This window comes from Stenella coeruleoalba, assembly GCF_951394435.1.
Source record: "Stenella coeruleoalba genome assembly, chromosome: 1".
NCBI lineage: Eukaryota > Metazoa > Chordata > Mammalia > Artiodactyla > Delphinidae > Stenella > Stenella coeruleoalba.
In genome coordinates, this window is record NC_137169.1 from 105,344,828 (window position 1) to 105,353,592 (window position 8,765).

Here is an 8,765-nt window from a genome sequence, read left to right on the forward strand (position 1 = left end):
TATGATTTTCCAAACTGGATTTTAATAAGCACTTTATAATAGAGAAGCAAGTACTATTATTGAAAGTAGTCAGCTTGGGATGCTAAAAACTCTTTTCAAAAATAACATAATTAGTCAAAATAGTTTTGGAATTTCCCTTGTACAAATATGTTCAGTAAAAAGATGATTAAATTACTTTTTAGGTGTTGACCCGTGGGGTTACCAGCTTGATCATTCACCTTACTCACTAAATAGAGTTCATAATGACCTGGCTGTATACAGATTTTTGAAATCACCTGCAAAGATTTGATTTGTCGTTATTAATAGATCCAGAAGAATGTAAAAGTAATCACCCCCAAAGAGCAGCTCCAGAAATGACTGTAGCTACGACAACATTATTAAAATATGTATGTGATTTCTCAAGGTGACTGTCTCAAGGAAAGCAATTACTTTGTTCACATGTAAGTTTTGTTGGATTTGTTATTAAGTTAAATTTATGGCGTGCATCCCCATAAGGACAAAAGTAATAAAGAATAAATGTCATGAATGGAAGTCAGGGAAGGCTATGACGGAAGAGCTATTTGAAGGGACGTGTTTTGAAGGAAGTTATGCATATAAATTGGTAAAAATGAAACAAAAAGGGAGCTGAAAATCAAGGGAAGAAATTGGAATCAGCAAAGACTGAGAGATGAGAGCAAGTAAGTCCAACCCATCAACTGGCATTCTGGTGAATATTTACCATGGTCCAGATCCTGTGTGAGGAGTTGAGGGATAAAGAAAGAGAGAGAGAAGTAACAGACAATTAATATCCAGTGCGACAAGTAGAATGTTCACAGCTGAACATTCACAGCTGAGGGACTGTGTGTCATGTCCCAGCCCAGGGGTGGTCAGGGAAGGCTTCCTGGAAGACCTCAACAGCTGGACTAAGAATTGGAGGACCAGAAGATTAATGAGGTAAAGAAGAGGTGATTTCACATGGTTAAAGTTCTAAGGTGTCTCAAGCACAGGGAATGAGTGTAGAGGCAGGTGAACAATAGAGATGAGAGATTGTTCCCTACAGTGGGAAGATAAGAAGTTAGGCAGGGGCTGTGGGCGTGCAGAAAAGATAGGCATTGGCTCCTAAGACTCGTAATTGCTTAGGTGAGAGAGGAAAGGTAGACCAAGGAGTCAGCAATGACCTCAGTATCTTGAGGTATTATGAGCTATTCCTGTATACAGGAAATACAGAAGGAAAAGGAGGTTTGGTGGAATAGATAAGCAGGCAAAGGAGCAGTGTAGCTGAAGTGGAAAAACTGTGTTTAGCAGTAGCAACTTGGGCTGTTGACTGCTTTAAGGAGAGTTGGGCGGAGCCTGACTGATTAGCAGGATGGAATTGCACTGAAATATGCCTTCTACTATGGGTCTCTCCCATAGTAGAAAGTAGAAATTTAGCTAAACCCAAATTCCACTGCGTGCATTTAGATGACTGTTTCCCTGATTCCTATCAGAAGCCGGGGGTCTAGTGGTGGTGTCTCAAAACATGAGTAGCATCTGAGGACATAAGATGCCAGGATGTACCTGGCGATGTCAACCCAAAATGTACTCAGCAGGTTAATTACTCAACTAGATTGGGGGATGACCTTCCCCAAGAACAGTACTTCTAGTCAAAGCAAATTCTAGTGTATAGGAGAAATTGGCAGGAAAACATTCAGGTGATCCTATAACTAAGCAGAGCTATTGCTATTCCTTAAAGTTCTATAGCTTGACTGATACAAAGGAAAGTGAGATCCCACAAACTTTCATCCGGGGGAAAAAATCAGTCTCCAAGACCAAATTAAAATCTATAGACCATTAGTAGTAGAAAAACATGAATAAAAGCCACCGCTAGGACTTCCCTGGTGGCGCAGTGGTTGAGAATCTGCCTGCTAATGCAGGGGACACGGGTTCCAGCCCTGGTCTGGGAGGATCCCACATACCGCGGAGCAACTAGGCCCGTGAGCCACAACTACTGAGCCTGCGCGTCTGGAGCCTGTGCTCCGCAACACGAGAGTCCGCGATAGTGAGAGGCCCGCGCACCGCGATGAATGAAGAGTGGCCCCCGCTTGCCACAACTAGAGAAAGCCCTCGCACAGAAACGAAGACCCAACACAGCAAAAATTAATTAATTAATTAATAAACTCCTACCCCAAACATCTAAAAAAAAAAAAAAAAAAAGCCACCACTAGTTTTGGTTTTGTCAAAACTAAAAATATACATATATGTCTTTACTAATTATAACTCACACATAAAATTGCCTCCCAAGACAAATCAGAATTAGGCACCTACTTGTTCTCATGTCTATTCTCTCAAACCCAATAAGCTGAAAAAACCCTCAGTAGCAGAGATCCTGTGTTGTCTATTTTGCCCCAGTTGTAGCACAGTAGTTAGTGCACATACATACTCAACAATACATGTTTTAAATAAATGTGGAATGAGGAGCATATATATCTATATGAATTGGCGAGAGGTGCAATATTAACAGAAAGTTTCGGTGTTTTGGAAAATCCAGTGCTAAATCAGCTAAACACTATATATGTTGAAGAAGAGATTCTGGAGTTCTTATCAAGCATAGGTTGATGTATCAAGGCACTTCATAGCTTGACATATAAAGCTATTCCATACATCTCACCATATAACCCAGGGATGCGTAATGAAATGTTTGTGGAACAGGAATTAAAAGGAAGATTTCTTGGCGCAGTGGTTGAGAGTCCACCTGCTGATGCAAGGGGACACAGGTTCGTGCCCCGGTCCGGGAGGATCCCACATGCCGCGGAGCGGCTGGGCCCGTAAGCCATGGCCGCTGAGCCTGTGCGTCCGGAGCCTGTGCTCTGCAAGGCCACAACAGTGAGAGGCCCGCGTACAGCAAAAAAAAAAAAAAAAAAAGATTTCTTTGCAAAATAATGCCTTGCATTTGTGCAGTACTTTAGGCTTTCCAAAACACTTTAAAGTGTATTATCTCATTTGATCCTCAAAGCAGTTGTGGGGAATAGCCAAGCCAGTCATTATTATCCCCATTTCACAGATGAAGAAACTGAGATAGAGCATGTGTCTTGCCTAAGGTTAAATAAGTAATTGGTGACAGAGCTGAGACAAAACCCCAATATTTCCGATTTCTTATTCAGTCACATTCCACTGTCCCTTCCTGCACAACTGTGAAGCATATCCAAGATGATATTTAGTGCAGGGACCTCTGGGCAGAGGTCTGGGCACAGATTCTCATCACTTCCATTTCGGTACAGGACAAGCTGACCCACTTGTAACTAGGAAACCTAAGCAAGCGAATGGATTCTTTTATTTAAAAGCATTTTTTGAGAGCCTACCTTTTGCAAAGCATGTCCTTGACTCTGTGGCAGTACAGACAGGAATCAGACCCAGCCCCTGTTCTCCAGAGATCACAGTGCAGTGTGGGAGGCCAACATACAAACAGCATAACTACAACAGTGATAAAGCACAGGACTATGGGAAAGTAGAGAGCACTGTGATTAATTTTAAGGCCACTTTCATTTCGCCCTGTCTCCAGCCAGCAATATATAAATGACCTGAGGTGGCCTATACAACTGGAGTGTAAGCAGTATAAACACAAGAACTATTTCTTATTCATATTTATAATCCCACAGTAGTTAGTTCTATGTCTTGCATGGAATAAGTGTCCAATAAAGACACATTCTGAGAGGTCTGCAAGTTCAGCCAAACAGAGGACAAGTTCCAGAAGGCAGGAATTGATCTCAAGATTCAAACTAGCTCTGAGAATTAGGAGCCAGTCAGACCCTTCAACCGAACATAGACCCAGATGAGTAATATAAGAAATCTTCATGTGAGCTTCTTGGCATATGTTTGCCCCTTTAGGAATGTGATTATCTCAATTTAATTGATGTCAAGGAGAGGGAAATTTAAGATTGTCCTTTTATAATTAAATCTTCGTCATATGCATGCGCTCTGTGTACTATATGGCAATGTCACCTATGAAACTTAACTAGGAATCCAAAATTCTCTGCTATCCATGAGATAAGCAGGAAGGTTAGTATAGGAATGCTCACTTTAGTACTACCTGACTTAAAATTTTCTTTTAAGTATTTTATGCTTCAATTCCTAAGTGGGTGTATACTTTTTATACATAATGATGTAAAAGAGAATTGACCTGTATGTACCAGGATGTCACCCCAACTCAAGAGCAGCATAAATCCACAACTGTGTAATTATCGAACCACGATATTATTGGATGAGTTGCAGCATTTCAGTCACTAAAATGGTTATGTAACTCCAGATATTTGTCAAGTGTTAAGGTTTTTGTTCTCAGAAAGTATTCAGTTGTTTCCACCCAACATTCTTATTTTCTTCCCTCACAATTAGCCAAGAAATTCTTGAGCAGTGAGGTCCAGGCATACAGAAAGTTTCCACCTTAAAGTTTGGCAAAATGTTTAAACTGAGTGCAGATCACATCTAAGTCCACTTATGTGGAATTCAAAATAGTTAGCTAAGTGTGAGGACGGGGGCATCGAGAGTAAGCAAAAGAAATCCCACTTTTAAAAGTAAGAATAAAAATAAAACTTCTAAAGTAATTCATCAGGAGGTAATTAATGGGTGGCAACAGGTATTTACAATGGAAGTGTACATGGCCTTAACAATGGGGTTTGCTCTGAAGACATTCTAATTAAAAAGGGAAAGAGTAATTTTGTAGGAAAGTACAAATCAGTGGTGTGTATGCATGCTAATGTGTACAGAGACAGAGGTGGTAATTGCTGGGCTCAGAGCAGGTATCTGTTGCTGAAGATAATGACCTTGTAAATATACCAATAGAGTTTCCAACAAAGCTGAGAGTATATCATTATTATTTGCCAATGTGGACAGGAATGTGAACTTGGAGTTTAGCAGGTGAATCTGCTGGATACCAACTTGTTTTTGTTTTTAATTATTCTGATTTCTGTTGAGAACAGTATAAGATGAATACTTGTTCTCTTGCTCAGACCAAAGACCTGGTCGTTTTTCTTTCAAACCGTTGACTCCCTCCCTCGTATCACACTTCCTGAAAGTCTAAGCGAGAAAAGAAGAACAGATGCTAGCAAGACAGAGAATGTTCCCCCCGTTACGATCTACATCTGAGTCCAGAAAAGTACACCTCATCGCTGAGAAGAGCCCTGTGGACAGTTCACATCTCCATTGATTTCTTTTGCAAGATAACAGTTACCTCAAAAGAGCCTTCCTTAATTGAACTCTTATGGTCTGGAATACCTGCCTGTCTACTGATGACTGTCATTTAAGAGTATTTACTCAAGACAATGGTTAGGGGTATAGATATATTTGTAGGTAAGTGAAGGAGTGGATAGGGTGAACACAGACTGATTTCTGTAAACTCCAAGTGCTGAGATCAGTAGACAAACTTCAAGTTTTGAAAAGGCCAACTTGGAACATGCAAAATATAGTATAGTTCCTTGCTCATCCACCACTTGGGGTTTTGAGAAGAAAAGGGAAGTAAGAAGAGTTGAAGACAAGAAAAACAGAAGAGTGGGAGAGGAAGGTGAAAGGGTGCTCTGGAGTAATATGCACCTGTTTAGAAGTGGGGAAGTAGCATGAACACTAGCAAAAGAAGAACCAATGTGGAGTTCCTCCTTGCACAGCTCCTTCTTCCCTCCTGAAGGCTTGGGGTGAACCCACAGCACTATTGTAGAGGTAAAAGAGAACCTCACTCAGGACACCTCCCTGAATTCCCTCCAAATAACTCAGAGTGCCCCTACTCTAAAGCAGTTCCCTCCATCATAAATATTTATGGGTAATAATAACCACAATCATTAATAATGATAATGGCAGAACTTTTACGGACAGCTTACTGTGTGTCAGGCACTGTATTAAGCACTTTACCCACTTCATTGTTTATAATGCTCTGGCCAGTTTATGAGTAGCTATTAGTATTCCCACCGTTGCAGAGAAAGTGAAGCCTGAGAAGTTGCCCAGGATCACACACCTGCTAAGCAGTGGCACAGCCCAGGTAGCTGACCACCTCCAGTGGCACACAGTTGACCTCTGCGTGGTATATATGCCTGCCCACAGGCCTCTGCCTGAGAGATCCAATCCCATCCATTGTTCAGACCATCCACTTGAGCACCGTATAAGCTGTTCTCTTGTCATTTGTTTTAAGCCTGGTCTCCCAAACTTTTTGTGAGACAGGGCTTGATCACATACTTCCTTCGTGCTCCCCTACAGCATGACGCCCAAAATCAGGCTTGTCAGCCTCCAACCCTGGGACATCTCGAGGACTTCATTTCCCTGCTTCTGCCCCCGAGATAAGAGAAGGTCAGACAATTCTGCCGGTTGGTTCTACACTACAATGTTTTCTTCTGAAATACTGCCTTCTATGTGTACCTAATGAAAGAAAACGCCAGTAGAGAAAGAACCAATTCTACTTATTGCCATATCATTGTTTAAATTATAAACAATATATATGTATATATATTATATTTTTTTAATATATATTTATTTAAAAATTAAAGGAAAATCACCTATAATACCACCACTGATAGCATTTTGGTATATTTTATTCAGTTGTTCCTTCATATGCACATTTCAAATAGTTATAATCAATCCTGCTTTCTCAGCTAATTCACATAGCATAAAGCTTATCCTGTGTTGCTACATGAGCTACATAGTTATCACATGTAAAGTAACATGGTTATTGTCTGCAGTATATGACAGCATTGATGACATAGAGAGCTAGAATGCTTTCTACGCAGGTGTCGGGATCTGTAGCCAGAGTTGTCCATCCTATTGCAGAAACAGCCTCTGCAGACAACCCACCTATACTGCTTCCATTGCCAAAGCCAGTGGGGTGAATGGGTGGGCCCTTCAGCAGCTGAAATGAATCAGCCCCAAAGAATCCCCTGCTGCTGCTCTCTAACCTCAGTCCTTCCCCCCAGCCCCTTACCACACCTCCATAGCTTTTACAAACCTTTCCCACTGTCCTCTAGCCTCTTTCTGTTCCCTGTTTCCTTCCCAGCAAAAGGTCTTACTTCCCACTTCACTTAAAGACATCTCCTAGCTCAAACATCACCTCCCCTGTAACCTTCCCTAGTCCTCCCCACTTCTATACTGGCAGGCCATCTAAAAACTCCCCAACCTCTCTCCCTTCAACCTCACAGCTTATCTCTTGTGCACCCACCTTTACTTCCTTTTCTTGTATCTCAGAGAAAGGCCTTTCCTCCATTCCAATGCTAATATCTTTCTGCACTAGCCATTGATTTCATCCCCTTCTGCTTTTTCCAAAACCATGTTGGCATTCGTTATCCATCTGCCTCCACTGTCATTCTCATTCATCTCTCCCTCTCTGCTGGCTTAATCCTCTCAACCAACAATTTTCTTCAGCCTTAGCTCACACTTGCACAAGTACTTTCTGTGGTAGGCTCAGGCACATGTCTCTTTCCTTGCACTTTCCAACCTCTTCAAAGAGTAGTTTGTCCCTTTTGTTCTTACTTCTTCAACCCACGACAACTTCCTCTCCCTACATTTGTTGAGCATCTACTATGTGAAAACAATGGGGAAATAGAGATGAACAAGGCAGTCCCTACTCCTGAGGGGCTTCCAGCTAGTGGGGAAGACAGATAGTAAAGCAAACAACACAATACAATAAAACAAGTCGCATAATAGTAATATGTGCAAAAAAGTATCTGTAGAAAGGCTGCCTGGGGAATATTGGAAAGACTTCTGAGGGAGGCGACACTTGAGTTAAGCCTTGCAGAATGAATTCCATATCACCAGGTAGACACTATATATGTACATATATTGCATTGGGGAGAGCACACAACTGACAGAAGAAACAGCTTATGCAGAGGGCGGAGAAACCATAAGATTAACAATTCTTTAGGGAATAGCAGACAGCTCAGTTATTGGAAGGATAGGGTTCCTAGTAAGGAATGCTTAGAGAAGAGACGGAGAAAGATTTGTTTAGGCCACTGGTTCTCAAGCTTTCGCATGTTCAGAATCACCCAGAGGGCCTTTGAAAACAAATTTCTGGACTCCAGCTCCAGAGTTTTAGGGTGGGGGCTGGGTGGGGCTGGGCAATTTGCATGTCCAGCAAGTTCCAAGGTGATGTTGACGTGTTGGTCTGGAGACCACACTTTGAAAACCCCTGGCTTAGTAACCTGGCTTCTGCTTGAACTGTTCCAGTGCAATTACTTTTAGAGGTCACCAGAGACCTTCAACTGCCAAATCCAGTGAACTCCTCAGTCTCATTCTCCTTGACCATTCTGCAGCACTTGACACAATTGATTTCTTAATTGGTCTCCCAGCTTCCAGTCTCACCTTCTTTCCGTCCATTCACTACACTGATGCCCACAGGACTATCCAAACTACAAGTAAAATCTTATCACTCTGGGGCTTCCCTGGTGGCGCAGTGGTTGAGAGTCCGCCTGCCGATGCAGGGGACACAGGTTCGTGCCCAGGTCCGGGAAGATCCCACATGCCGTGGAGCGCCTGGGCCCGTGAGCCATGGCCGCTGAGCCTGCGCGTCCGGAGCCTGTGCTCCGCAGCGGGAGAGGCCACAACAGTGAGAGGCCCGCGTACCGAAAAAAAAATCTTATCACTCTGTACTTAAAACCCACCAGTGGCTCCCCATTCATTGTGGTTAGAGCCCAAACTCCACAGGCTGGAACAGAAAACCCTGGCGGTCTGGCTATACTTACCTCCTCTCCTGCTGTTACCCCATATGGTACAGCCCATATTCCAGGTACATCAACCTACCAGCCAGTTCCCAGACATGCTGTGTGGGCCCATGTACTCCT